We start from the raw sequence: 9,505 nt of genomic DNA on the forward strand, positions 1-9,505 counted from the left end.
GAGGCCGGGCCTGGCGCGGGGTGCGGGGTGCGCGCGCGCGGGGGCCGGGAGGAGAGACGCCACCGCTTGATAGACCAAGGAGGGCTTTTAAAGAAGCGCAGTGTGCGCGGGCGAGACTTGTGTGGAGCACGGAGGTGAGTGAACCCAGTGCCCGGTCCTCACTCCACCTCCTGTCGCGGCGCACCTCGAGGGCAGTGCACCTCAGCCACCAGCGACGGGAAGGACAACCAAAGGGCGAGCGCTGGGAGCTGGACGCGCCTACGCCTCGCCTCTCCCTCAGGTGTCGGTGTTCTGGGTGCCGCATCCTCCCGCCCTGACCCCGCCTTGCAGTCCACCCTCCAGCGCAGAGAGCTGCTGCGAGGTCGCGGCGGCGTCACCTCTGCTGACCGACCCCGCTGCTTCGCAGTTACCGTTTTTTCACAGCACGGCTCAGATCCCACTTCATTCATGAAGTTATGTAACAAGCTTGTATCGAACTTGTAACACCCTGAGCTAGAGGCCGAGGATGCAGAGGTGAACGAGAGAACACCTGAAGTCTGGGGGAAGAGAGAGTCACTTTAACAGCTGTGATACAGATGCTGAGTGCAGAGACCGGGGTGCGAAGGTTAGTAATGAAGGAGCATAAAGGACAGGAAGTACTCATGACTGGACGTGGAAGGAGGGGGTCATGGTCTTGGGTTGAATGTCCTGCCCAAACTTAATCCCCACTGTAACTGTTGAGGGTGGGAAATCCTATTATGGTAAATGAAAGGTGGAGCCTTGAAGAGGTGATTAGGTTGTAAAGTGGTTCAGTGGTGAATGGATTGATAACGGTGGTCAGGGGTGTCATTCGGAGGGCTTTAAAAGGAGAGTGAATGAGGGGATTGGTCTCCTGCTCTCCCTGTCTGCTCCACCATTTCACAGTTTGACATCCTGAGTTGCCGTAGTCACCACCAGGACAAGACCCTCACCAGATGTGTTCCCTGGGCTTTGGATTTGCAACCTCTGAATCTGTAAGCAATAAATTTCATTTTCTTTATAAATTACCCAGTTCCATGTATTTTGTTATAAGCAAGGGAAACGGACTAATACAGTCATGGAAACAGATGTCACCTGAGGCAAGTCCCAAACACCCTCTCAGCCTTCAGTGCAGACACTCACTCGATGAGCATAGAACGTGCACCACCAGACCTCAACTGTGAGAACCAGAACTTACAATCGAGGAAGAAGGGAAGCCTGTGGCCTCCGTTGCCATGATGGCACACCATCCCACAAGTAGCCGAGGGTCACTGGACTCTAGTAACTTTGACTTACTATTTACAATGAGGGCATTTTACAATTTTTTTTTTTTTTTAATGAAGAAGTTAACTTGTAGAAAACAAAGCCGAAAGCTTATTGTACGGTAGACGCAAATTTTTTTTTCCAATGGCCATGTAAATTATCATGGACTGTAAAAATGCAAATGACCTCTTCTAGGCTTAAAACCATAACTAGTTTTCTATCTAATTTATCAATGTCATTCCTAGAGCTTCCTTTTTTCTCCTTTTTTCACTGGCTACATATACATGTCAGTTGCCTGCATTCTCCTTAGAAGCAGCTTTGTGATCCTACAGGTCCCCTCATTAATTGGTCACAGTTGAACTTTGACATGCGTTCATTATGTATTTGTATGCAGATTGTTTCTGTTACATTTTGAGCAATATACAAATACCTAAAATAACCTCTCTCCTGCCTCTGTATCTCCACCTGAACATTATTTTGCCAAGTTCAACTTATAGTAATTTATATAAAATGTTTTCAGAGTACAAAATTAGAGCTCTGACTCGGCTTTTGCCTCAGTCTGATACCTTTCCTGTATGCTCTCTGGTCCTAAATGATGTGGTGGCTGCTTGGCATTGCTGGAGAATGCAGTGAGGGGCTGGCCAGCCAGGCTGTTTTCTTGAGCACAAATTATAAGGGCATCAAATATCACTGAAAAAGTAACAAGATGAAGAAAACTGTATTTACTAGAACTCCCAGAGGTTAGAATAAATTCTCTGATTAGTTGTTTGGGGCAGAACCGGACAAGCCCCAGGTCTGCTCAGCTGCTCCTGGGAGGGAGGACCCAAAACCTTTGTGTTGCCAAAGGAAGCAATCAAAAGAGGGGCTGGGCTTGACCTGCACCTACCCTGCAAAACTCTGTGGAGTCTACATGAATGGTGAACACGTACTTCACTTATTCAACAAATATTCATCTGCACTTAGTTTGGGCTAGGCAGTGTTAAGGGCATTGAGGATACAGCAGTGAACAAAATAAAGTAGTGCCAAAAAAGGCAGATGGCTGCCCTGGTGTAGAGCTCAGTATAGTGAGGGTGACAGACAATGGAATTATTGGGAAAATTCAAAATTAATTCTTTCAGTAGCTTGTTTTGCCTTTAAAACAGAACCTGCTTATTGTATCAGCTTTACTGATAATCAACTGCTCTGCACTCCCGCTTCTGTAAACTGTGCTTGCTTATCGCAATAGCTACATGAATGCTGAGAAAATGAAACGTATTACTACACTAGCTACATGAATGCTGAGAAAGCAAAACTTAAAGAACTCAGAAGAGTCCACCTATGTAAACCCTGTAAGACCTAAACTTGGGGCTCAGATCTTGGAGCACTAGCTTATGTGGGCCCACCTGCATAATAAAGTACCTGATTTTCCAATCCTTTGAGCGCCATTCACTTCTTTGTCAAGTCTGTTCCATAACAGAATGAATAAATAAATGTGTCTGTGTCATATGGTGGTAAATGCCAGGGAGAAAAATAAATTGAGTAAAGCATTTGGGGGTTACTGAAAACAGAAGAATCAGTCCAGGCCCCTATGGCAAATTGCCAGGAGCAGAAACCTGAAGGTGGGAAAGGGGGGGTCTACCAAGAGTGTTAATCAAAGGCTCTGAGACAGGAGAGCTAGGACCTGAGGAACTTCCCAGACAGGATCAGTGGCCCTTGTGCCCTGTGCTCCCCTAGAGGTGGTAGGACCTGAATTCAAAAAGGAAATGGGGCTCCAGATTTGTAGCCTATTTTAAAGACTGGATTTAGTTCTCGGAGAAACGGGATATCATTTGAGGATTTTGAGCTGAAAAGTAGCCTGATCTGGCTTAAACTTTAAAGGATCATCCCAAGTGTTGTGTTCTGCACTGCTTTCTAAGCAGACTGGGGCAGGGTTGGGAAGGAGGGAGGAAGAGCAGAAACTGGAAGAGCAGAGAGGATACTGATGTGATTGATGTGATGTGGTCCTCACACCCCTGGTCTCTGCACTCAGCACTCTGTATCACTGTTGTTTAAGCAACTTTCCATCTAGATGCCAGGCAAGAGATGAGGTGACTCGTAATAGGAGTGGCAGCGGAGCAAAGTGGTCAAATTCTGGCTGTATCTGAAGACTGACGGAGATGATGGGTGTGGGAAGCTGACACATGGCTGTTTTTATTTTTGTTTTTTAATTATGAAAACCTTAAGCGAAGTGTTCAACACAATACACCTGTAGGATGTTGCTGCAAGAGTTAATAGGGATCAGTTTCCAGGAATCCTGCTCTAGGTGAATTGCAAGAAAGGTGTGACCCATTCAGGTAAACAAAGTAACAAGCTGAGAAGACAGGCTGATAATAAAAATGAGTCATGCCTGTCTGGACAGGATTGGTGAAGGTCATCTCAAATGCCTTCCAAAGTGTGTGTGCGCCCATGGCTGGTGGGGGCAGGGGGGACGTTAGAAGAAACCATCCGGGCTTATTTCTCATTTCAACAGATGGAGAAAGAAGCCTTCTCAGAGCTTCCCTTAATCTGAATAAAAGCAGCAGCTCCTGGGAAATGAGAATATTATAAATTCTCTTTTTGGACAGGTCTCCTGCCAGGAAGAAAACCAAGAAGAAGAAAAAAATCATCACAAATCCCCTCTGGAGCTGTTTCACAGCCATGAATAAGATGGAAAGGCCACTCAAACCTGCATAAACATAAACTATCTCAAACTTTCTTATCTTCCCTTATTTCTCCTAAAAGCCCATTATATGTATTTCCCAAGAAACTATTTGTTTTTCTCATAGAAGACTTTTCTCCTCCTCCATTACCTCTACTAAGTGTGGTACACTGGATAAGCCTCTGACTTGAACCGTGTAGTGAGCTAGCTACTCCTCTTGTTTGCTTTCTTATACATATGAATAAACCTTCTTTTCCTATTCATCTGTCTTTTGTCAGCTTAATTCTCAGGCCCCTGGGGTCTGAACACAAGAGTAAAGGAAAAGGTTTTACTTTCTGCAAAGTGTAATGAAAAAGAATTGGTGAATGAAAAATGACAAGACTGAGTGAGTCATGAGAAGGTGCACAGGTAAGGATTTGGTCAATGATGCTTCTAAGATTTTGATAATCAGAACAATAGTGGTAGCTTTGACACTTCATAGATTGGCTTTGCAAAGCTAGCTGCATGAGGGTCTTTTAATTTTTTCTTCCACTAGATGTTAATAGATCACAATTCTGCTTATTATACATTTTCTGTTCTTATTTATCTATCTGTCTGTCTGTCTGTCTGTCTATCTATTTATTTATTGCTGCTGGCCAATAAGGGGATCCAAACCCTTGACCTTGGTATTATAACACCGTAGATTTTTTTTTTTAATTAAAACAGCATAACTTATTAAATACTAGGGGCAAGGGAGTAAATTCTCAGTAGTAAACTGCATACTGTGCTTTAAGTACACTTTGAATATGATACAGAATGTAATCCTTCAGCAACTCTGGAAAGTAGATAACATGTTTTTTTCCACAGATTAGTCACTACCGTTCTAAGACAAAAAGTAACCTTCCCAAACCTGTCAGCTAGTAGGAGGAGGAGGTAGACTGAACTTTATCTGGCTCCGAAGCCCATACATCCTCCTTACACTAATGGGAAAGTTCCCTTAAGAGCAGTAAACTGGGAAAGCATTTCCACACTCATGAAGTCCTCAGTAAGTTCATTGTAACGCTGGTGGTTTTTCAATAAAAACCAAGCATCTAGACTTGTGAATGCCTCACTTTGTTTCATTTGGGCATGGTTTTAAATCTCCTTCATCCACCTACCTGGAAAGGATAATTAAAACCGTACTTTTTGCTGGCTTTGTTTGCTACTGGAAGCTTTTCTCAAAAGCTACTCTCAAAAAATAACTTGAACCAAGATGCTCATTAGGACCTTTTTCTGTGTTTCAGGAGTGAATGTCCTTGGATTCATGTTTAGCACGAAAGACCTTAGATACGTTTTCTAACAACCGGAGAAGCTGACATCCCTGTGCACCAGGCAAGAATGTCTCCGAGTGCTCCCTGCCTGCGTGGCAGCCTCTTGCCCCTACAGCCAGCTGCAGTGGAGTCTGGATTGTCCAATCCAGGCAGATGAGGTTTTCTATGAGGTTTCATAGGACAAAAGACATGACTTTTCAGTGGGTGCCTTTCTCATTTTTATAGCTTCGATCTAACATATATTCACGTATTTCTTTTTTGTAACCTCTTCTCCTACTTCCCCTGCCTTAAAACTAACCTGTGATCACTCTGAGTGCATGCATAGTCCAGATTCATTTCTGTATCCCCAACACCTGCCACAATGTCAAGGGTAATAATAGGAGTTGAACAAATATTTGAGGAAGTAAGAGTGCATTAGAGAAGTGAAGGGAAGGAAGGGTTAAGAGTGTGGAGTATGTGTCGTAAACGTGAGCCCTGAAGGTCTGCTACATTCCCTCCTGAAGCATCTCTCTTCACTACATTTTTCAGTCTTAGTGAAACATGTACATTACTATTCTGAACCAAAGTTCAAAGTGTTGGGAAAGTTTGGTTGTTAGAGCCTTTGAAATAACTTAGCAAATGAAATCCACTTCAGTAATTCACTAAAAATTGTGCTGTTAAAATGGTGACAAAGCTTAAGCACAGTCTCTTTCTTCCCATTGTCCTCTCCAAGTCCTCCTGGCCACCCTTCAAAGCCTAGGTCTGCATGGAGGGCTACCACACGAGGCATGCACGTGTGGCCCAGTCAGTGCTCCTTGGCTGCTTGCCTTGATTTCGTAGTTCCTGATTTACATCTGCTCCATCACTTCAGTTCCTTAATCCTATTTTTCCCCTTTCTCTGTCTCCCACAAATAACTTAGAAAAATCACTATTTCTGAGTAGCCACTGATTATTTCCTTTTTTGCTTTTTCCAAGCAAACTCTCCTGATTAGGGTCATATCATTTCAGGACCGTGTCTATCTCTTAATGGCAAGGAAAGTGTACAAGAGGTAAACTGTCCCCATTCTGAATGGGGAACCTCGTGGTACTCTTCTTCACAGAGATTTTCAAGGAATCTTCTTTGGCCATATATACAAGGAAAGTGTACAAGAGGTAAACTGTCCCCATTCTGAATGGGGAACCTCGTGGTACTCTTGTTCACAGAGATTTTCAAGGAATCTTCTTTGACCATATATCTTTTCAAGGAATCTTCTTTGACCATATATCCAATGCTGCTTCTAGGCCTTTTCCCATGCACGTTAGTTACATCCCCCCAATTTTTTCCTAGTAGATTTTATATTTGAAAGTTTTATTTTTCACCCTATCATTCTTTTCGGTGACAAAAAGGATACATGCTCATTTTTATTTTAATTCTGTGGCAAGCTTTAAGTATTTGGATTTTTCCTATAGGTTGATTATTCATTAAAGTGAATAACAGTATTTGATCAAAAGAGCATAAATATGTTACGAATTTGGTAAATAACTATTAAATACAAAAAGGTAGATTTCGATTATTTACCTCTCCTGAAAAGATGCTCCATGCATTGAGATTTTTTTGTTGCTATTTATGTTTTCCTGAAGGAATACTAGTTATTTCTAGAAAGAGGCAAGGTTCAGCAGAAATTCTCTACTGTGTGTGTGTAATTACATAATGCCTGTAATATATATAATACATGTTTATATAATACAAACTAAGGAAATGTGTTCATATAAATAGATTGTAATAGAAATGTGTTTTTAAAAAAGCAATGCCTTGATTTCTTAAAATCCTTCAGACTTAGATGTGAAAAATCACATAGCAATTATTATCGAAGAATTATTTGGGTGCTGTATTAACAGATCATTTAGATCCTCCTTTCCTCCTTACATTTTGATTTTACCCTTGGAAAGCCTGCCTGTGACCCCCAGGAGAGGACATGTGCCTGTGTGAAGAGCATTTACCAAGGAGAGTTGCTGCAGCAGTTAAGATGAGAGATAAGAAAGAACATTAGGTCAGTGGCCCAAGGAGCAAGAAGGAGCAGACAACACTTGAAGCAGAAGGAAGATCAGGACCTGCAAAGATGCTTACTACTGAGTCACAGGCCACTGTTTATTAGATTTTTAAAAAATATCCCATTGTTGGGCCGGCCCGGTGGTGCACTGCTACAGTGCGCCACTTGGGAGCACGGCGGCGCTCCCGCCGAGGGGTCAGATCCCACATACAGACTGGCCACTCACTGGCTGAGAGAGGTGCGGGCGTGACACCGAGGTTTGCGATCCCGTTGCCGGTCCCGGTCCGGTACGGGCGCAACACTGAGGGTTGCGATCCGTTGCCGGTCACGAAAAAAGACAAAAAGGAAAAAAAAAAATATCCCATTGTTAACATATCTCATATACTTACTTCTGACTTTTATGGCTACGTATGTATTAAATCATTATGATTGAAGTATTGTGTGAAAAGTATCACTGCTACTGAAAAGTTAACCTAGTTTCAAACTCTTTTTTTATAGCTTTTAAATATAAAAATAATCAGTGTAGGTAAAACCTACTCGGTTGTTCAGCCTTTCATTCATTCCTACACTAATAAACATTCAAAACTCTTCTCTTGACCCACCACAAGGCACTGTGGAAACAAAGATTAAATACCCCTGTCTCCCAGTCTCTCACACTCCAGCCACACAGTGTCTGTCGGCTGTACTGAGGCAGCTGTGATGGTGGGAACATGAAGAGCACAGGACATGTGGGTGATTAAGAAAGGACACCACATTCGAATGAAACCTAAATGACTGACAGTGGTCAGAGAAACACCACTTCGGGTGACAGAAACAGCTGCACAGGTGTGTGGGGGTGGAAAGCGGCGTGGCATGGGGTAGAACACATAGCTTTGTGTGTTTCAAGCTTCAAGTGTAAGGTGAGGAGACATTATGTGGTGAGACAGAAGAGGTGACAGGAGGCCTGTACACCGTGCCAGAGACTGTGACCTTGTAAGTGATGGGACTTAAAGGGCTTCACTTAAAGGAATAACAAGGGCAGATGTGCATGTCAGAAGGTTCACTCTGGTGGCCATCTGGAGGATGGATCTGAGAGTGCGATTGGCAAGCAGGGGCCAGTGGGGAGACATGTGATATGCAGGTGATGAGGACCTACCCCAAATCAGCATCAGTGGGACTTAGAAGTGAGGCCTGAAAGACAGTGAGGTCTGCTTGTGGATTTAATGTGTGAGAAGGTAAAATAGGATACTCTCTAGTAACTAAATAAAACTGGTGTTAGGTACTAAAGAGTTTAACCCACAGACATGAAGTTCAGAGGTAAACAGTTTCAGGGCCAGTTAATTCAGTGGCTTAACAACATAATCAAGAATCCAGGTGCTTTCCATGTCGTGCCACTGCAAAGATTTGACACTCATCCTATGCTTGTACCCTCATGGAGGCTGCCATAGGCTTAGTCATCAAATCCTTGCAGAATCACAACCACGATCCAGAACAGTCATTTGTCTCTATTTATCAGGGAGTAAAAGTCTTTCCCAGGAGGCTGCACCTCACATGGCAGGTGCATTATTGCCCAGACCTAAACCAATCACTTACAAGGAGAGTGGCACAACCCATCATCTTGAGCCAGGCAACTTTCAACATTATGGTGCACAGAATGTCTATGAAGAACTTGACATTCAATATCTGAACAACACTCTAAGTGTAGGAGTGTGAGGAGTGAGAAGACAGGGTTATGGGAAACTCCTCAGGAAACACCAACCTTGAAGAGAAAAGCAGAGAAGGAAAAATCAAGAAAGGATGTGGAAAGACTGCAAAGTAAGAAGAAAACACATTGTCTTATGCATTCTAGGGGAGGTGGAAGAGGGGAACACAGGACTTTACCATGTTTTCTGTCCTGTTTCTATGAACCGTCATACAACAAGCAAAACTACGTAGCTTGAAGTGGGAGTGAACAGGAAAAGCTGGTGGGGCTCCTGGGCAGGAAGCCCTTGACGTTGCATGTCAGCCTGGCCTCTCTGATTTGTACATGTGCATAGACCGGACTCCATGCCCTGCATCCAGGGAAGCAGAGGCCTGCTGCTCCAGCTCTCCTTGAGGACTGAGGCTGTCCTAGGAAGGGGATCATGGAGTGAGGGGTCACTGCAGCATGACTGGTCTCCTGGGCAACAGCCTAAAATCTTTATCTGAAAAAAAAAATAGGTTCTGCCAAATTTTGCAATTTTGCAAGCCGTTTCCTATTCTTTTTATGACAGTTCAGAAGATTTATAGTTAGAACTTATTTTTCCTTTTCTAATATTTTAATTTTTCTCCTT

This window comes from Galeopterus variegatus, unplaced genomic scaffold, assembly GCF_000696425.1.
Source record: "Galeopterus variegatus unplaced genomic scaffold, G_variegatus-3.0.2 Scaffold1737, whole genome shotgun sequence".
In the NCBI taxonomy this organism is placed as follows: Eukaryota; Metazoa; Chordata; class Mammalia; order Dermoptera; family Cynocephalidae; genus Galeopterus; species Galeopterus variegatus.